At 48.5% G+C, this 21,291-nt stretch overlaps 1 protein-coding gene across 8 annotated transcripts in view; it reads left to right on the plus strand.

Moving 5' to 3' along the window:
* ATP2B2 (ATPase plasma membrane Ca2+ transporting 2) overlaps positions 1-21,291 on the plus strand; it is a 392,052-nt gene that overhangs the window by 67,382 nt on the left and 303,379 nt on the right. For all 8 annotated transcript variants that reach the window (XM_012471790.3, XM_012471770.3, XM_012471772.3 and 5 more), the window contains exon 2: positions 18,245-18,288. The gene's annotated coding sequence lies outside the window, so the exon portion shown is untranslated. The remainder of the gene's footprint in view (positions 1-18,244; positions 18,289-21,291) is intronic.

Genomic DNA, 21,291 nt, shown 5'->3' on the forward strand with positions numbered 1-21,291 from the left:
GAAGTTTAGACTACTTACATTTATTGAGATCATAGATGTGGTTAGCTTTGAATCTATCATCTTGCTGTTTGTCTCTTGTGTTTTTGTGCACTCTTTTTCCCTATTTCCTGTTGTCTTTGGGATTAATTGGATATATTTATGTTATTTTATTTCCTTTGTTAGCTTATTATCTCCAATTCTTTATTTTGTTATTTTAACAGTATTTTAGCATGTAGAATATACATGTTTAACTTGTCACACTCTATTTTCAAGTGATATTATACTGCTTCACATGTAGTATGCCTTACCTTAGTATACTTTGATATTTTCTCCTCAACCTTTGTGCTATTATTGTCATACATTTGACTTTTGTGTGTATTTTAAATACCACACTTCTTTGTTGTTATTTCTGTGTAGGCATTGTTATCTTTTTTAACATTTTAAATGTTTTTTAAGTCCTATATATTTGCCTATGTAGTTGCTAAATACTCTTTCTTTCTTGTGAGGAGCTATATTTCCATCTGTTATTTTCCTTTTGTCTGAAAGACTTGCTTTAACATTTCTTAAAGTACAGTTCTGCTGGTGATGAGCTCTTTCAGCTTTTTATGTCTAAAAATGTCTTTATTTTACCTTAGTTTTGAGAGATATTTTCACTGGTATGTATACAGTGTGCTTCTCCTTTTTCCTTTTCGTTTAAAGATGTTGCCCCACTGTCTTCTCACTTGCATTGCTTCCAGTGAGAAAATCTGTCATCATTATCTTTGTTCTTCTGTTACAATGCATTTATTTTCTGGCTGCTTCTAAGATTTTCTCTTTCTCATTTGTTTTCCACAATTTGATTTTAATGAGACTTGGTGGTGTTTTCTTCATGTTTCTTGTGCTTGGGGTTCTTTGTGCTTCTTGGGTCTGTGTGTTTATGGTTCTTATCAAATTTGGAAATTTTTCAGCCATTATTTCTCAAATGTTTGTTTCTGCACTGCCTCTCCTTTCTCTTCTCCTCTGAGGACTCCATTTGCATATATGATTGGCTGCTTAAAGCTACCCCACAGCTCACTGATACTCTTTTCAGTTTCTTATTTTCTCTTCTCTCTGTGTTTCATTTTGGGTAGTTTCTATTGCTATCTTCAAGTTCACTAATCTTTCCTTCTGCAGTGTCTAGTCTGCTATTGAGCCTATCCAGTGTCTTTTTCATTTCACACATTGTAGTTTTTACCTCTAGAAGGTTGATTTGTAGTGTTGTTATCTCTTCCATGACTTTACTTTTTGAACATATGGAATATAGTTATAATAACTGTTACGTTGCCCTGGTCTGCTAATTCTAACATCTGATTCAGTTCTGAGTCAATTTTGATTGATTCATTTATCTTTTCACTTTGATTGTAATTTCCTGATTCTTTGTATACCTGGTAATTTTTTATTGAATACCAGCCACTGTGAATTTTACCTTGTTGGATGCTAGATATTTTTGTAATCTTATTGATATTCTTGAGCTACATCTGAGACATAGTTAAGCTACTTGGAGACAGTTTGATCCTATTGGGTCTTGTTTTTAATATTTGTTTGATAGGGACAGAGCAGTGCTAAGTCTAGTGTTAATTGTTCCCCACTGCTGAAGCAAGACCCTTCTGAATACTCAACTCAATGTCCCATGAATCTTGAGGTGTCCCAGTCTGGCTAGTGGCAACAGGCACTATTTCCAGCCCTGTCTGAATGCCAGGCCTTGCTCCCACTAATTCTTTCCAATGGTTCTTTCCCTGGCCTTGGGTAGGTTTCTCACACACAGGCCCTGATGAGCACTTAGCCGAATACTCAAGAAGGACCCTCTGCAGATCTCCAGGGTTCTCTCTGCAGCTCTCTCCTCTCTGATGCTCTTTCCTGGACTCTTAGCTCCATTTCCTCAAATCAGAGTCCACCAGACTCCACCTGGGTACTCACCCCCTCCCTGAACCATGCCCTTGAAACCCTCTCAAGGCAGTGATTTGGGACAGTCACTGGCTTTACCTCTTTTGTTTTTCATCTCTCAGTTATCACTGACCATTGTTGGTTGATGTCCACCGTCAAGCAAACAAACTGTTGTTTTGTATATTTTGCTCAGTTTTCATTTTTTATAGGTGAGAGGGCAAATCTGGTCTCTGTTGCTCCACCTCGCCTGGAAACAGAGGTTCCCCGAGCAGTTTAACTCGGAAACAATGGAACAGTTTGACCTTTAGAACAATTCCTATTTCTAAAAGTTCTTCCTAATCTTCCTGGGGTCTCAGACATCCCGCCCCCTTGGCCTGAGTGAGCCCGTTCTCCTAGCCTCCTGCCGCCCAGGAAGGAGGTTTGAGTATGAAGCCAGCCTTTCAAGACCAGCCAAGAGGAGAGGCTGTGCATCTCCTGGGAAATGACCTAGACTGCCCTGCTGTCACCTTGCATTTCTGTCTGCAGGTCCCTAGCATTCTGAGGCAGGAGTGCTTGGGTGAGTTTTGACAACACATGTCACTGTGTTGGCAAAAGCAGGGGAGTTGATGCTGGGAGAATGCTCATGGGCTGCAGGAAGAGATTGGCCTTTACATTGGAACAGCACATATCACATGTCAGTCTTATCCACATCTTGACCCCATGGGGTCAGCAGGCAGAGACTTTGATCCACCTCTTAGAAGTTTAGGTGTAGGAGGTCACCAGGCTGCTAAATGGCAACGTTTGTGTCTCTGAGCATTTGTGCAGAATTTGGGGCCCTGGTTATTCATTTGGGTAGCTCCAGGTGGCCCTCTGCCCCGCCCACATCCCTGAGAGGCTCAGCAGGAAGGCCTGAAAGTGACACTAGCAGCCACCACCACAGCCTTCCTTGCCAGCAGGAATCTCTTTGAGCTAAGGCCAAGGAGTGCTCTGTGAAATACCCACCAGGGGATCATTTGCCAACTCCGGCCTTGCCTGGTCAGTGCAAAACTGGCAGGGATTGATGAGAATGACCAAGAGGGCACAGTCCTGGTCAGGCAGGCGCAGGGCCGTATGGAAGTAGGCCTGCGGATGCTGTGTCCTTGTTGTGTGCAAAATGCTACCTGGGAGGTGCTGGTGGAATTTTCCACCAAGGCCAAATTGTGGCAGACCGTTGTAGACAGCTGCTTCTGATTCTTGTCTGCCCCTGCCATCCCGAGTGCTCAGGACACTGGAGAGGGCAAGGGGAACAGGAAGGGCTTCAGAGTCTCTGGAACATAAGGAGGATGGAAAAACTTCACCACCGTAGGCACCTAACAGCTAGAGTCATCTTGCCTGGTGTCCTCAGGCTGTCACTGGAGGAGGGAAGGGAAATGCAAGAGGCTCGTCTAGCTGTTTTCTGATTACTTGGGATGCAACATTCCTAACCACTGCAACTCTCAACCAGAGGCTCCAAACTGGGGGACTTCAGGCAAATCCTGTGACTATGTTGAATTGTATGGGTTTTAAACTGGAATTGGTTGCCAGCATCCCCAGATTGAGAGATGCCATAAAGTACCTGGATTTCCAACTTCTCTTGAAAATTGGAAGCTCGGGTGACCTTGAGCTGAGCAGTGACATTCTCCATGTCCTCACAGTGCCCTCAAAGTACTCTCTGCTCCCTCTTGCCTCCTACCCAGAGGCCAGTGATCACTCATTCCTGTTACCTGCCCGATTCCTGGGGACATTTATCTTGGGGTCCTGCAAGGGTTGGAAGGCCCTGTCTTCTATCATGTAGAGCCAATCGATCCCATACACTGTTGTGCCCAAACCTCTGATCCTCTTAATAAAAGCCCTGGTTCCACATAACAGGGCTTCCCTACCAAACCTGCCTCTCAAGAAAGTTCCCTGAAGCTCATTCTTAGGAAGAGTGGAGACTTGTATTTTGGCAGAGGGCACGTATCTTAATGGTGGAGTTCTGGATGCCAGGATACTCACAGGGAAGCTCCTTTAAAGAGTAAAGGTCCTTTATGGTGACCTGTCATGAGGTCCAGGTTCAGAAGGCATTCAGATACTCTTCTGTGGAGAGGACAGGTCACCCTGCTGGAGGCAGGGCACTGACTCAAATGACTTGGGCTGGGCTCTCTCAGCTCTCAAAGCCTATGACTGGAGGTTCCCAAAGATGTGATTTATATTTTCTTTATGTCACAGTGACCCCAAAAAATGTGTTTCCTCAAGGCCACAGAGAGAAGATCCTGGGGCTCTTTTTGGAATCAGGGAGGTTGTTCAGTTGGCTGGGGTTAGGGACTGGCTTGGGGCATCTGTGAGAGGCCATGGAAGCTGTGTTTTCCTAGTGGACAAGTTGTTTGGGCCACCCCTGGGGATGTCTCCCAGGCTGAGTTGGACACGGCCCCAGTGGGGTCATCTTGGGATATGGTGCTTTGGCAGATTTTGGAACCATGGAAACTAGGGTCTCACCATGCAGCTGCCACCAACTGACAGTGAGGTGGCTGTAAACAAGTCACGTAGTCTCAGACGCCTTGTGCATCACTTAGAAGCATTTTGCCTGTAAATAACAGAACATGCGATTGAAAGTAATAAAGTAATAAGTACCTGGTAGTGGGAGGTTCCTGGGTAGATTCAGAAAGGAACCCAAGTGTCATCTCATTGTGTCAGCCTCATGGTTGCAAAATGGCTGCCATGGATTCAAGCCTCACCTCCTCACAGGGAAGCATCCAAAGTTAGGCAGAAAGGTGGCAAGGAAGAAGCGTTCTCATTGTGTGTCTCCCTCTCTTGATCGGTGGGAGGGAGGAAATTACCTGGGATCCTTCAAGAGGAAGTCTTATTGGCTAAAATGGGTCAGATGGCCGCCCTTAGCTGGGAAGGAATCTAGGAAAGTATCAGAAGAAATCAGTATCATTTCTTGCCTCTGTTATGTCTTGGTAGCATGGAGAAGAGGGAGGAGAATAACTGTTGAGGGGACAACCAATAGAAGCTGCCCTGCCTCAACTATGGAATGGAACCTGGACTGAGGATCTCGTGCCCAAAGATACGGGTTTACCTAAGCTTTGTTACTCAGAGCTATTGTTTCAGAAAGTGCTGGAATATTAAAGGTTAAGTTAGTCTACCTCCTCTGGCAGGTTTCCAGTTTTTCTTGCATACTGGTGGCCCTTGTGAAGGGCCTAGTGCTTCAGTATCATGCCCTTCCTTCATTAAAATCTCTATCCACATGTATTACCATCAGGGAGGAAGGCATTTAAGTTGAAGAAATTCATGCTAAAGTGTTAATGAAACATTATTAATAGGTCTCTAGTAGTGTGAGACTTTTAAGAGAAACAGATTGTTTCTGGGAAGGGGTGGCAAATCCAGGATGGAGGGCATCCTATCTGCTGTTATTGCATCAGTGGATGGCAACTCTGATGGGGAAACCTTTTGGAAGTGGGGGTGGGATGGGAGAAATAGCATTTATGGAAGCACTCATATATGTTAACTCATTTAACTCCCACAGTGATTCTATAAGGCAGCCATTAGAATTCCCATTTTCTTGATGAAGGGAGAGAAACTCAGAGAGGTTAAGTGACTCATCCAAGGTCACACAGCTGGGAGGTGGAAGAGCAAGGATTCCACTCCCAGGCCCATATGGCTCAGGGCCCTGCTCCCAGCCGGTCCCTGCATCTCCTTGTTTTTTATCAGCTTCATGTAGAGGGAGCCCTGGCTCAGACAGGCTATCTGAGGGCCTCATCAGAAGTCACACAAAGATGTGGCCCCCTCAAGTTGAGTGTTCTCAGATGCCCTTATGGCACTGCTGTGCCCTCCAGCCTGTCAGGGTGAGAGGAAGAGAGCAGGACAGTCACCAGGAGAGCAGGGATGAGCAGCAGGTCTACTGGGCCTCACTATTCCTGGGCTGTCACCGCAAAAAGGCCTGGTAACATTGTGGGGACAGAGCCAGACTTGCTCAGTGGCTGACCCTGTGCAGGGCTGTGTCCCCAGAGCCACCTGCAGAGGACCTGGCAGAGCTGGCTCATCCTCTTTAGATGCTAACAGAAAGACCCAGGTCAGGGGAAAGGACCCACCCATGCCCAGTGTCCCTTTGTGGCAAGGTCAGAGCTCAATGCCAGGCCCTGCCGACTCCTCATCCAGTGCTTACTCCAGCTTGCCACAGTCATTAACTTCGTCTGTGTTTCATCAGAAATTTATGAAGCACCTACTGTGTGCCAGGCCCTGCAGTAACAAGACTGAGTGTGATAAGGTCCCTAACTTCACTGAGCCTTAGAACAGAGACAGATACAGTGTAGCGACACTCCCTAAAAACAGTAAATGTAACACATAAAGGCCCCTTTAGAGGATACTGACCTGCCCCGGGGGTGGCGAACTTAAATATCCCCATGGCCATGCTGAGGCCATGCTACGTGGAAACAGGGAGATGAGCAGTTGAGAGTGGCGGGGACTGTGGCCTCTCTGTGGGATTAGTCACACCCGGCGCCAGACCATTGTTAATCTTGTGGGGTGTGTGAGATCCAGGAACCTGGTATTCCCGTTTTTAAAGAAAGTCCAGAAATCTGCACTTTTATATGTCATTTTCCTGGTATTTAAAACTCTCTCCAAGCCCACAACAAAAAACCATCTGCAGGCTGGATTCAGCCCATGGCTCCTGCCTCACTGCTCCACAGGCACAGAGAAGTGAAAATTTTTTCTAAAGTCACATAGCGATAGCAGTCAAGCCAGGCCTAGAACCTGAGGCTCCCAGTCCAGGCTGAGGACCTCGTGGGACCTGCTTCACGTTAATTTCAAAGCCCATTCTCTCTTCTGGATGTGCAACAATATTTCATCTTTGGAAGCAACTCACTTTGGGTAAGAGATAGCCTTCCTGAAACCTCTTTTGTAAGAAACAAAACTGGGAACTTAGCAGCAAGCCATGTTAAATCTTCTGGCACTTTCCAAATACCACTCTGATTTTAATCCTGATGATGTATTTGATATGGAAACATTTCTGCTCCTTCTTTCTAAGCATGTAGGAGACCCAGACCTCCTTTCTAAGGGAGGCAGAGCCCATTGTGTGGAACTCAAGCCTCTCTTCCAGGCTGCCAGGACCTGTGCAGGGCCAGCCTGGGGGCGGGAGTGAGGACCACTTTATATGATCTGGCCCACCATGTCCACAGCAGCCCCCTTGCAAAGACCTCCCTTTCCAAAGCCTGGACCTCAAGGAGCTTGATTGCCACTGATGAGAGGGGTGGCAGCTTGATTAATAGCACAGGCTGGATGAGCTCCACTGGAGGCCTGGCTTTGCCACTTGCCAACTGTGTGACCTTGGGCAAGTCGTGTCACCTCTCTGAGCATCAGGATTCCTCATCTGTAAAATGGCTTAATAAATTTATCCTAAAGGAAAGATGGACCTATCACTTGGCTCTTAATAGTAATGTTAATTACAACAAATCAACATGTAGTCCAGCCACATTAGGAAATTTAAAAATGGACAACAACAAATTCTGCAAATGTTTTTTTCTTCTGATTTAGGCCTAGGTAATTATGTAGCATTTACCAAGTGCCGGATCCTGTGCTAAACACTTTACAAATACTGACTCGCTTAACCCTTATGACCACCCTCCCAGGCAGATGCTACTTTAGCTACTTTACAGATTTACAGATGAAGAAACTGAGACACATAGAGTAAGTAACTTGCTCCAGGACACGCAGCTGAGCTGCAAACCAAGCTGCGTGGCTCAGGGTCTGTGCTCATAACTACTCCTTTCTGTTCTGAAACACATTTTCCAATTTGGAATTGATCCACCAAAAGAAATCATTCTTTTTCTGCCTGAGGAAGTAGTTGAAAGACTGTGCCATTGGGAAACAAAAGGCCTGGGTTCAAATCACAGCCCAGCCTCCCGCTGGCATTTTTCCCCCGACCCCGAACTTAGCCTTGCTTTCCTCAGTGCCAGATTGGGCTAACAGCACTACTACCTCTCAGTTTGGAGGAACGTGGAGCAACCACTGGATGTGAAAGTGCTTTATAAAATTTTAAGTGCAATGTAAATGCAGAGTATTAATAACAGGAACTTCTCCTGAGCCATTTTACAGATGAGGAAACTGGGGCTCTGGAAAATTCAATATGCAGGATCATAAAGCTGTGTTACCCAATAGCAAAGACATGAAATCAGCCTACATGCCTATCAGTGGTAGACTGGATAAACAAAATGTGGTACATACACACCATGGAATACTATGCAGCCATAAAAAAGAACAAGATCATGTCCTTTGCAGGGACATGGATGGAGCTGGAGGCCGTTATCTTCAGCAAATAAATGCAGGAACAGAAAACCAAATACTGTGTGTGCATGTTCTCACTCCTAAATGGGAGCTAAAACATGAGAACACATGGACCCATAGAGGGGAACAGACAGACAGACGCTGGGACCTCTCGGAGGGTGGAGGGTGGGAAGAGGGAGAGGATCAGGAAAAATAACTAATGGGTACTAGGCTTAATACTTAAGTGATGAAATAATCTGTACAACAAACTCCCATGACACAAGTCTACCTATGTAACAAACCTGCACACATACCCCTAAGCTTAAAAGTTAAAAATAAAAAATTTAAAAATAAGGCTGTATTACCACTCAAAGGTGCCCAGCGTTTAAGCGTTGCCTGCTGCTGTCTGTGAGGATGGGGGAGACTCAGCCAAACCAGCAGGCGAAGAGCAACGCCCCACACTCCCAGCCATGGGCGGGCAGTGAGAGGTCAGTCTGTCCCCAAGGATGAGGGGTTTGTCCTAGTGGCTTCTCCACCGGCCCTGCCCGGTCTCTGTTGCAGATTTGGGTGTGTTTACAATCAGACACTAAGAGGCTCAGGCCTTCCGCACGCACAGCATCGATACCCATGTGGGTTGTAAGAGGATTTCTGCTTTTGCGTTGCTTGGCAATATTTTGTTTAAATGAATTTATGCCAGGGATTAATATAGTTTGTGAGCTGAACTGCTTAGTTGGCAGGAAGTGGGAAATAAAGAGGGTTTGAAGAGATTTGGTGTGAAAACAGCTTTTAGAATGAGAGCGTGCAGGTGAAGCTTGGGAGGTGGAGCTGGACTCTGGAGGAAGCGTCCCTGGGTTTCATCCCTGCTGGGGCACTTCCCAGCTCTGGGACCCTCCACCTGCAACCAAACCTCTATGCCTCCACCTCTGAAAAACAACAGCCCCTACTCACAGGGCGGGTGAGGATCAGCTGAGATGATGCCTGTGTGTCTCCCAAGCACCCGAGAGGCACATGGCACATGGAAGGCCCTGGCGGGGGGGAGGTGTGCTACATCAACAAATGAATGATCAACCCATCCTCCTTCTTTGTGGAGTCCATATCTGCGAGTTTGCCTCCTCCTGAAAACATATATGCCCAGATAATGTATATACCCAGATCAATACTCGCAGTGCTTTTGCGGTGATTTGTAGGCGTGTGCAGAGCGGTGGAAAATGGGAGTTGCCCGCCACATGTTCCCAGCAGAGGTTGAGCCAGGTGACGGACGCTCTGCCTTCCTGCTTTGAGCTCATCCCACGAGCAGGGGCACCGTCTGCAGTCTGTGTGGTACTGCGTATTTCCCCCTCTGTGTGATTCCTGTCGGTGGTTTTGCTATTTAAAATGGCCCCAAAGCATGGTGCTGCCATGCTGTTTGGTACTCCTTAGCCAAGAAGGCCAGGCTGTGCCCTATGGAGAAAACGTGTGTGTTAGGCAGCTTCATCCAGGTGTGAGTTACGGTGCTGTTGGCCGGGAGCCCAAGTTAATAAGCCAATGATAGGTATTAAATAAGGTGTCTTTAAGCAAAAAAGAAAAATACTTAAAATAAGGTTATATATTGATCAGTTGGTGAAAATGTTGTGACCAGAGGTTCCCAGGAATCTGACCCTGTATTTCTTAGGAGCAAAGGTTTGGTATTCACCAATTCAGAGTCCATGGTGATTTTATAGAGCAGAACTACCACAAATAACGAGCATCAGCTGTATAACCACAGTCCCCACAATGGCGACTGCCTTTTTACTTCCAAAGGGACACAGGAAAGAGGTTGGTTTTGGGATCTCCCACCGTGGCAGTTGTTGTGAAGAGCGACTATGATAAAGCCTGTGCAAGGAGATTGTAAACAGTGAAGTCCGTGGGTCGGAATTGTGAATGCCATCACTTTCACTATTGCAGGGACACCCTACAGGAAGCTGTCCTGTGCTGAGGCCTGTCTCAGGCTTTAGGGCTGCGGTTGAGCTTTAGGGCCTTAGGAAAGCGCCCTGAAAGGAGGAGAGGAAGTCCTCGAGGACTCCACAGGCACCTCTTCCTGCACGTTAGTCACTGGCCAGAGCTTGGAGGAGGGCTGCTCCTGGCTGCTGTTCACTGTGGCTACCACCTAGTCTGGCCACCATTGTCTCTTGCCTGGATAGTGGCATGGCCACCTCACTGCTCTCAGCCTCCCTCTGAGAGTCCTGCATCCACCCTCTATCCGCAGTGGCCAGACTTCTCACCCTTCCACTTTGCATCTGTTCGTAGCTCCCCTTTTTCTCAGGAGAAAGCCCAAAGCCCTGCCCATGGCTCCTGAGACCCCGGGTGGTCAGGTCTCTGCCATGTCTCCTGCTTCATCTGAGGCCACACTGGCCTTTGCCCCCTGCTCCAGCTACACTGGCTTCCCCGCAGGTCCTGGTACATGCCACACCCCTCCCGCACAGGGCCTTTGCATTGCCAAGCCTCTCCCCTGCCCCCAACACCTGTGCCTGCTCCCCACCTGCATAGCTTCAGGTCTCAGCTTGAGTCACCTCCCTGATGACCCTGCCCCAGGATCATCACACAAAGTGGGCCCCATGATGTAGCCCCTCCTCCATCCCACCTTCTTTACAGAACCCATCTCGGGTGACATTTTACACTTATTTGAGTGACCATTTGGTAAACGGCCATCAGACAGTGGGAACTAAGAAAGTTAGCATCTATTAAACCCAACCTTGCACAAGGATCCAGTGAGGGGGAGAGGTCATTTTACTCACATTTTGGCAGATGATGAGGCTCAGAGTGGTTGGGAGAACTGCCCAGGGTCACACAGCTAAGAAGAGCAGGAGCAGGATCTGAACCCAGGACTGGCTAACCCAGGAGCCTCTCCCTCCTGCCCCTGCGCTGCCCTCCCACCTTTGTTTGTCCAGGCCTCCATATTACAGTTTTATATATGAAAGGTGGCATCCTTTAGGGTACTAAGGACTTGACATCATATCACCAGCCTTTCCAATATTATCTCAACATAAGCTGGTCTCAAAGGCAGAGGGAGACGGAGCCCATGCTGATGCTGCCCTCAGGGACCACCTGCTTGTCTGGCTGGCTCCAGCACATCCCCTTGCAGGGAAGCACCTGCCTCTTAGAAAAACCCAGCCAGCCTGAAGATTCAGAACCTGGTGTCACACTGTGGGGCATGGGGAGGCTTTGGCGTCTGGCAGGCCTTAGAGGAGCCACAGGATGCTGGGAGGGTGGGACTTAGTTGACTCACCCACTCTTGTTTTACACATGGGGAAACGGAGGCCCAGAGAAGAGAGGCAACTTAGGAAACTCACTGAGGAGTGAGTTTCAAAAGCAAAATCAAAAGCCTGGGCCCTGGACTCCTGGGCAGTGTCATTTACGTTTGCCTCAGTGTCTCACTGGCAAATGAGAAGGGTTTTTTTGTGGTTTTCGTTTGTTTTTGGGTTTTTTTTTTTCTACCAGTCTATCAAGGTAACTAAAATATCACCATTAATTCTTTTCCTCATAGAGAACTTTCTGCTAGTTCTCTAAAGGAATGAAAATAACCTTGGGTAGGTAATGGGGCAGGGAGGACCCTAAGTCATCAGCCAAATTATTCGTTGATGCCTCCATCCATCCATTCATTCACTCATCCTTTTCTCTCCCCATCTGCTTCTCCATCTATTCATTTATCAGCCCCTCCAACCACAATTCATCCACCAATCTATCCATCCATCTGTCCATCCATCCATCCATCTGTCCATCCATCCCCTTCTCTCCCCATCTGTATCTCCATATATCCACTTTTCTTTCTAGCCATCCATTCATCCATTCATCCTTTCACCAGGGTCTCACTAAGCACCCATTCTGCAAGCAACTCTGTGAGGCAAAGAGACGAAAGGGTTCAGTTCCAGCCCCTGCAGAGCCCCCAGGACCCTAGCAACAGCAGATCTATGAGCCCACATTTCTCCTCCCTTGTGAGGATCACACCAAGAGAGACATTCACATCCAGGCTTCACAAAGAAGAGATGACAAAGTAGAAAAAGGCTGGAGTCCCCAACCCTGAGTCCTTTATCCTGGCTTAGTCCTTTGTAATGAGATGTGTGTGCTTGGGCAATGCCTGTCTCCTCTGGGACTCAGTGTACCCATCTCTGCTGTGGGTAGTTTGGACTAGATGAGAGTTTCACAAACTCTAGTTGTTTCTTTCCCTCCCTCCACACCTGGAGATCAGAACACCTGTACTAAAAAGAACTGAATATCTCTATTCAAATGAGCTCACTTTTTTTAACCAAAATAAACTTAGAGTGAAACTTTAGTGCTGCCATAAATGGGAAAAAATGGTAACAGCTGTCATAAATAGCAAGTAACAATTAAAAAAATCTTTAGAAAAAGGCAGACTACTGATGCTATTAAATCCTGGGTGGATGCTGCGTCCTACCAGTGGAGTTCTGCTCTCCTTGTTTAAGAGAGAATTTAGCAAGAGTCAGGGAGGTGTTAAACATACGATATGAGCACTAAACTCAGACTTCCTCCTTGGAGAGGTTTCCTGGAGTGTGCCTCACATCCCTAGGTGGCGATGGAAGGGGGTCCCCGCAGAAGGGTCCCTGAGTGTGGGGGCACCACTCCCACCACAGAGGGGTAACCCTGGCTCTGTCCTGGCCACTCTCCTCCAAGCCTTCTGAATACACCCTGGGCCTGGCCCCCCCTGAAAACTCAAACCCCACCCCTCCTCCACAAACCTCCCAAGAAGCCAAGGGTCAGGAATCCGTGATCCAGATTCTGTAACTCAAACCGGGGAGTATCTGCGTCAAATCCTGGCAGAGGAGGAAACCAATATGGGAATCTGAAGCCATTCCGTCCAGGAGCTCAGAGAAGGCCCTGACCCTTTCTCATCTCCCCTGCAGCTGCAAGACTCCTCCCCCTGGCTCCACCACCCCTCACCCTCTCACCCTTGACCCAGGCCCCGAAGCCCATGACTGCATAGGATCCTAAGGTGTGACATTTTTGAACGTCCCTGGGGTGCTATCAAGTATAATCAGGAAAAAGAAATGTCTCTTAGCTAGGCCAATGACTTAAGTACCTACAGACTCTTCATTCCCCTGCAAGGCAGGTGGCCTTGTGGAGCCGGAGAGCTTGTGGAGCCAGAATACCCATGTTTGAGTTGGGTTGTCCCCCGACGAGGGTGACCTGCACATCCCCCACTCTGAGTTTCTGGGGCCTGCTAAGCCTCCTGCAGCAACCCTGACATCAATGGTATTATTTACTTGAAAAACGATTTCATTTTGGATTCAGATTTCAGAAGGGCATTTGAAATACCAAAGCTGCTGCCAGCTGTTAAGGACACAGAAAAGCCCACTTTCTCATCTGGCCTTGGCTCCAGCCTGGTGCCATGGTGGGGGTCGGGTGATCTTTGCACCACCAAGCCCCCACCCCCACATATGAACAGTCAGGCCAGAAAAGTCCAGAAAAGGGAAAATATTTTAAAAACACAGCATCGGGCTTTGACTTAGAAAGCGCTTTTCCTCTTTAGTTAATAGTTATGATTTCTTACGCAGGTCTTGCAAGTCATTCATTCTTGCATTCATTCATTCCACCAGGGTTGAGGTTTAACTGACAAGCACGGTCAGGAAAGCCCTGTTCATTATTTATAGCTAGTGACCCCCTTGGCACACAACAAGGTCATGCTACTTGTTAAATACTTAAAACCTCACCCCTGTATTCAAAAATATTGATTGAGCACACACTGACGTTTCAGGCACTGAGGCTGTCAACCCCTGGGACACACCAGCATTCAGACACAGTCCCTCCTTTAAGTGTGTATGGCCACTGCAGGCAGGGACACACCCACGAATGCAATACAGGGATTGTTGTGATGGAGACCCAGAGGCCACCATTCCCCAAAGTACATTCTAAGGAATGGTAGTTTATGCCAAAAAAGGTTTCAAGGTCAAGTTAATATGGGAAATTCTGGGTCAAACCAAACTAAGCTGGTTTCTATGTTGCAGGACTTATCAGAGCCTTAGTCATTGCCTTGTGAAAGCTACAAGGCGGATGGGAGCTACAGTATACAACAGTTCCCAAACATTTTCTAACATGGTGCCTGGTTTAAGGGGCTTCTTGAAAGACTAGTGCTCCCCAGAGCTCACTCTGAGGGACTCTAAGCTAGTCCAACCCCTTTTCCACAGACAAGGAAACTCAGGCCCCAAGAGGGGCTGGCATTTGCCCAACATCTCACAGGGAGGAGAGGGTGGAGTTGGAATTAGAACCCAGGGCTTCTCCCTTGGAAGCAGGCTGGTTAGGGCATGTTGTTTGGGCTTTGGGTGCTACTGGCACATGAGAAGAATAAGGTTCCTGTGGGCTGAAGCAATCCTGAGAGGCTTCCTGGAGGAGGCAGAATTTGTGGAACTCCTGGGGCTCCTGGAGCCAATGACTTATGACTTTATTGACTGAACAATGGTATAACAGAAAACCAGGTACACACCAGAACGTCATTCCCACCCAATGTCCCAGAGAGAACTTCAGGATGCAGGCAGGCCTTCCACCCAAGAAGATTAGTTCCTGAACTTTCAAAGGATTCTTGGAGGTGTATTTTCATCTTCAGTGAACCGTCCCCAATTGCCACCCCCAGGTTAAAATCATCCCTCGCCTCCACCCCCGATTTCTCTCCTTCCATTTTGAGTTTTGTTTTTGGGCTGTTTGAGATCCCCACTAGTTTATAAACCATTTGAAAGTAGAATCAGTGGTTTATTCTTCCTTGTTTGGTTGTTTATCCAGAACTCACCAGGCAGGCACGGTGGCTCAGGCCTGTAATTCTAGCATTTCAGGAGGCCAAGGCAGGAGGATTGCTTGAGTCAGGGGTTCGAGACCAACATAGCAAGATCTTATTTGCACGAAAAAGCATTTTTAAAAAATCAGCCAGGTGTGGTGGCACGTGCCTGTAGTCCCAGCTGCTAAGGAAGCTGAGGCAGGAGGATCGCTTGAGGCCAGGAATTTGAGGTTACGGTGAGCTATGATCAAAAAAGAAAGAACTTCCTGAAAAAAGAACTAAAGCCAGGCAGAGTGCTCAGTGTTTTCCACACATCCTCTCCTCTTACCTTCACCACAGCCCTCTGCAGGAGTTGTTTCTACCCTCATTTTATGGAGGAGAAAACAGGCTCAGGAGGCTGAAGTGACTTGCTTAAGAACGTGGGCCAGGAAATGGTGGAGCTGGGATTCAAGCCCAGGTGATGGCTTCCCTTTGCTGGCTGGCTTGTGAAATTAGGCCCACCTGAGTCATGGATAATCCCACGGGCACCCTGCTCTTCTGGGGCAGTGGCTTACGTGGGCCCTGATCCTGATTAAAGCCTCATCTCTGCAAGGCCCGCAGGCCTGGAACCATGCTCTGAGCTCAGCCCCATCTCAGCTGGTTGACTGTAATAGGATCCAGGGTGAGAAGTGCGGTCACCTGCAATTTAGAAGGGCAAGAATCATAGATTCTGACAGCTGGGATGGCTTCAGCCTCCCGCACCCACTGCCTGCTATGCTCGGACTTGTCCCTGGCTTTCTGGGGTCCTAAGCTCAGTTACTCTCATATCATTCCAGAGCCATCTATGTTAAAAGTCAGGGGAGTTTTCCAATTTCACCAATTACTCCCTATCACAGGCCTTCACCTTTATTTGTGGACAGAAAAACCTGGATGCAGGGTTCACAGCTGCTGTCAATGCAGATGAAATTTTAACAGTGGTGACATCCAAGAACCATCCTCCCCACAGTCCTGGTTTGGGCCAGGGGCTGGGGTCTCCTTTCTTCCGTAATTAAAAATTCACTAGTGAGGAAAGATCGCTCATCAATCTTTCATCCCAACAGTCCCCGTTGAAGAAGACGGGGGCACCACTGATAAAGACAGGCCTGGCTGCCCACGGCCCGGGGATGGTACTACAGTCTAAAGGAGTTCAGGGCCTTGGGTGGGGAGCAGGTGGGCCCAGGGAAGCCTGGGGAGGCCCCTTGAGCATGGCTGGAAGGTGCTGGGTGTGACAGGTGGCCGGTTCTTAGCTTTCTGCCTCATATGGACTGAGACATCAGGGAGAGGCCCAGAGAGGGTCAGGAGACAAATGCACAGAGCGAAACAGTCAGGGGCGTCTCAATGTCCACGCAGCTAGTGCTGCTCCAGATAAAGCTTAATGAGGCGCTGCGTGTGAGGCCTCTGCATAGGGCAAGCCGGGAGCGCAGCCTGCTCAGCGATGCTGATTGTTCTTATCGTTGAGTTGCCGTGGTTGCTTCTGTGCTGTGCATGCCATGTACCTTCTCTGGGACTCAACTTCCTCATCTGTAATATGGGAGTAATAACAGTGTCTACCTCATGGAGTTGAGGTGAGGAGAAAATGCTCTGTGGTTTTAGATGTTAGCTTCTGGCCTGCTCGAAGGAACTCCTCCAGCTTGGCCTTATTAGTAAGATTGCTATTGTTGAAGGGAGGCTAACTCCAGTCTCCTGACGTGGTCACGGCCTTGTGGGTCCCGGGCCAGAAGGAAGAGACAGCTTGGAAGCAAACAAAATACTGGCACTGCCGCTCTCTGGCTGTGTGGCCGCCGCAACCTCCACCCTTCTCCTGACCTCAGTTTCCCCATCTGTACAAAGCAGGTGCTGAAGCTGACAATCACTTCCAGCTCCAGGTACCAAGAAGCCCTGAATTTGGCTGCCTCTTGTCGGGCTCGTGTTTTTCCCAGAAGAGATTTGAGTCAGGGAGCTCTGGGGCTCCCGAGCTGGCCCCATGACTGTTCTGTGTTGGCCTCGTGGCTCTGGGTTCCCTGCAGTTCTGCTCCTGGATCTCTGTGAACTCTGGGCTGGGCTGCTTTTCTGGGAAGGGACAGGCTGGCTCAACAGTGGGAGGGATTTGAAGGGTGTGCAGTAGAAGAAAACAGGCTGGAGAGAGGGAGAGGAAGGGGAAGGGAGCGGGAGCGAGGGTCGGGGCCCAGTGAGCTCCAGGTGCTAAGGTGAGGGTTAGCAGGGGTGGGGCGCTGGAGGACAGAGCAAAAGCTCAGGCTCAGACCAGCTGAGCAGCACAGCGGGACTCCGGCAGGCTTGGCACCAAGTGCCTGGTGCCAACTCATAGTCAGTGAGGTAGAATGGAGCCTTCAGACACTTTGTAGGACCTGGTTAGCCCTGGCTTGGGGCTTGAGAGCATAGCCCCTGTGAGTGAGTAGGACTCAGGGAGGCAGGGCTGCTGTGCTGGATGCCTGCCATTGGCCCTCAGTATCTGCTCAGCACTGGTCTCCTGCTTGCTGTGTGTCCCAAGAGGTGGCTGGTACAGGCTGCACCACTGGGCTTCCTCTCCTTCTGGCTTCCTGTTAGGTTTGGCCAATGAGGAGCTCTGGTAGGTACAGAGTGATGGGGAGAGAGGTTAGAGTATGTAGCCTCCCAGCTCCCTCCCCCAGGGTCAGGGTCCCTTGGGCTGGCTGCATGCTTTAATCACGGGTGACAGCTCCCATCAAGCGTCTGCTCCACACAGCCCTCTGAAAGCCACCCCTCCTCCCATCTCCTTCAGGACTAGGAGTTCAGGAAAGGAATCCCCCCTGCTTCTGCTTGTCTCTGGAGCTGCACCGTCCTTCCAGGTTTCCCTATTCCTGCCACACTTTTGTAGAGTTCCTTCCTTAAGCTCTCCTTAAATGACAAGAATGCCCCAGGACCCTGACTGATTGAGTCCCCAGAGCTACAGGCCGGGGATATTGGAAAGGGCCACAACCCCAAACTTTGTCCAGAGCCTGACGTTACCTTCTCTCCCTTGATTTCTCTAAGGAATAAGCCCGGCTGTCTTCCTCCAGGGTTCCCAGTTTATATGTCTGGTTCCAGCAAAGGGAGGGGAGAGGGGAGGATGCCCAGCCAAACCTGGGAGATTTGTCTCCAGGAAGGAGGCAAAACTGAGCTTTGCAGGTCACAGCATCAGACACCAGAGCAGAGGGGAGCCCATCCTGTTGGCACCTGGCCTGGAGACGTGGCCCTCCCCAGTGGGGCCAGCAAGCCCGACTTTTGCATGAAATCCTTCAGTTTCTATACTGGGATTGGCTCAAACAGTACATTTTAAACTGTTTCAGCCAGATCTGAATCCCTGGCCCCCAGTTTGTGACCTGGAAAATGCAAGCCCCCTTGACGTGCTTTTCTGATCTCGTTTTCTCTTAGGGTTCCCTGCACTTAGAGCGTGGACTGTGAGCCCCAAGGAGACGGTGAGTGTGAGAGCCATGAGCCCTGGTTCACCTGGGGGCACCCATAGAAGCCCACTCGCATCTGTGTGCAGCCAGAGCTTCTGGCAGCCTTGATTTAGAAACGCCCAGTTTGCAAACTACCTCTCTGCGCAATCATCCACCCCCATCACCCAATGCCCAGCCTCCCTAGCCCACTTCCCAACACTGAAGCTCTCGGCAGTGGCTTTCAAAAACTCCTTCTATTAGTAGAAGAATAAAGGCAGAAGCAGGTCTGAAAGCTGCAGTTCGGGCTTGTTTCCAGCGGGTGACCGCCTCCCCAGTCCTCACAGAGCCTACGCATTGCCACTTTACCTTGATGTGATATTCCACCAAAAGAGAAGTGCGCTTGGCTTACTAAATGTCCTTTTGAGATAAAGAGCAATATTCCTGTGTGGGCTCTGTGGCTGTCATGTCAGTCACTCACACGTCAGTATGTTTTAACACCATCAGATGGTTTTTCAGTTATTATCTCCCTGAGGTCAGCCCACTGAGGGGTGTTTCGGACTTGAAGCCTTGAGAAGGGAGAGCCTGGGTGGGGCCTGGGAGCCTGCAGAGGGCCTTGGAGTTCAGTAGCCATTTGCATGGAGCACCACCTTTGGCCCCTGTCTTGGGTTGATGGGGCCACTGTGGGCTAGCCTGAAACGCTTGCCACCATGGTGTCCCTGGGAAAACGAGCTTGAGGCTCTGAACCATCTGTTTACAAACAAGTGTTAGGAGACACAGCCCCTTTACCTGGGAGACTGCCTGAGAGTTCTCTGGAATGGGCCAGCAGATTCCCTGCCAGTGGCTCCGGGGTGCCACTTCCCTGACAGCCTTTGGGGTGGGTGTGTGTGGAACTGGCTTCCTTCCTAGGCTGGAGTAGCCACTGCTCACAAGGTCTGACAAAAGAGAGGCTGCCCCACCCAACCCCTCCCCTCGGACCTGTCACAGTGCCCAAATCACCACCGTGCCTGTCACTCCTTGAAAGAAGATGGGAAAAGAACCTTGAAAGCTTCCATCAAAATATCATCTATAGGTTAGCTGTGGTTGCTTCTAAGTTTAGAGATTATGAGCGATTTGGGTTTCCTGTGTTTTCTAAGTTTTATGTAACAAGCACATGTTTCTTTCATGGTTTTTTCCCAAGTGCTCTCTGGGGTGATCTAGGAACCCATGGGCATACATGTGTAGACGTGATCTGATCAGATTGGCCCCAGAAGAGAGCAGGGCTCTGGGAACTGGGGTGTGGGTACATTTTGATAGAAAAGCAAAAGGTGATGCTGGGGAGAGAGTAAAGAGCTGGCAGAGGCGAGGCATGCCTCCTCCTCCAATTTTGCTGCCGTCATGAGCTAAAGACCCAAAGCATGATCATTTTCTGAAAATAATGTGGACTTGATCTGTCACTTTATTCTACTTCTCATCACCTCGGTAGGCTTGTTGCTTCCTCTCCACACTCAGCTCCTCCCAAGGCAGGGTCTTGTCTCTTTGTTCATGCCTGGGGCTCAGAGAAGTGCTAATTTGCATGGGAACTGGATTTGCCATGCCTTACAGTGTGCCAGGTGCAATGCTAAGGATCATCTCTTACATTGCTTCATCCTGAAAACAAGATGCAGTGATTATCCCCATTCTGCAGGTGAGGAGACTAAGGCTCAGAGAAGTGAAGTGACTTGCCCAAAGTCACTTGACCATAAAGAGGCAGGACTGGAACCCGGTCCACCTGCCTTCAAATACCTTATTTTCCCACCATATCCCTGCAGAAACAACATTACATTTGTAGAAGACTGGACAATGGATAAAACAGCGTATTCATAATTTCATTCCTTGCCACTGCATGTGTGGAGTATTTTTGCTCTCCTTCCTGTTTTTATCTGTATACATGTTTTCTTTGACACAAGCTCACTAGTGCATCCTTGTCTGGCCTGTCACACAGCTGTGGCTGTTCTAGTGAGGTCAACACAGTGATAAGGGTTTGTGACCCAGATGAGCAAACGGCCAGGTGGGCATATTGGCCATCACCTGGTGAGGGCCAGGTGGGCAGAACCAGCTTGTGCTCCCTTGGGGCACACACCAGCCTTGCATATTCCTGGTCCTGCACACCCAGTACCTCATTTTGCTGGCAAGATGGGAAAGCAGAACAGGACACCAGGGCTGGATCCGGGAGCCGTCCTGCAGCTGCCCTGCTCAGCAGCTTGTCCCTTTGTAAAGACCAGCACCCAGAAACCCTCAGGAATAACAGCTAAGGCCTTGGTCTTTGGAGCCAGGAAAAATTGAATTTCAATCCTGACTGCTTCCTTCTCAAGCTATGTGTGGCCTTGGGCACGTGGGTGACTCTACCTTTTTGTGCCTCTGTTTCTTCATCTGTAAAATGGGTATCCATTCCACAGAATGCTGAGAAAACAGCCAGGCCACCTCCTTTCCTTCCCTTCCTAAGTAACAGGCTCTCACCTGAAGGGTAGCTTCATGTTAGCCAGGGATGCCTGTCGCTTCTTGCATTGACTATAGGCAGATAACTTAGGTTTTATTTTGTTTGTTTCTTTTTATTTTTGGAAGATGTCTAAAATTATAACAGAAACCCTGGGAATCTTTTAATATGTACGATGAGAAATGTTATATCCCTGAAAGCAGCATAACCTACTAGAAAGTTATAAAGGCTTTTTAAAAGTTTCCTCTTTCAAAATATAAGGAACTGGTAATTTCACTTCTAGGACATTTGCACTGAGGAATAACCCAAAATGTATACAAAGATTGATCTACAAGGATGTGTGTCACAGCAGTGTTTATATCAGTTAACAGTACGAAACAACGCGGATGCCGGGCAGCAGGGGGCTGGGAGTCAGTTGTGACGATACAGACCACAGAAGGAAGATTCTGGGAGGCCGCTGAAACTGTTTGAGATGAATCTTTAATCATGGAGGATAAAATGCTCATATTTCAGTATTAAGTGAAAAGGCGATTTGTCAAAATTAATCCAAACTGTACTTTTTTGAATAGGTAGACAAAAACAGAAGT

This window comes from Aotus nancymaae, unplaced genomic scaffold, assembly GCF_030222135.1.
Source record: "Aotus nancymaae isolate 86718 unplaced genomic scaffold, 86718_ANA_hifiasm-v0.15.2.pri h1tg000046l, whole genome shotgun sequence".
Lineage (NCBI taxonomy): Eukaryota > Metazoa > Chordata > Mammalia > Primates > Aotidae > Aotus > Aotus nancymaae.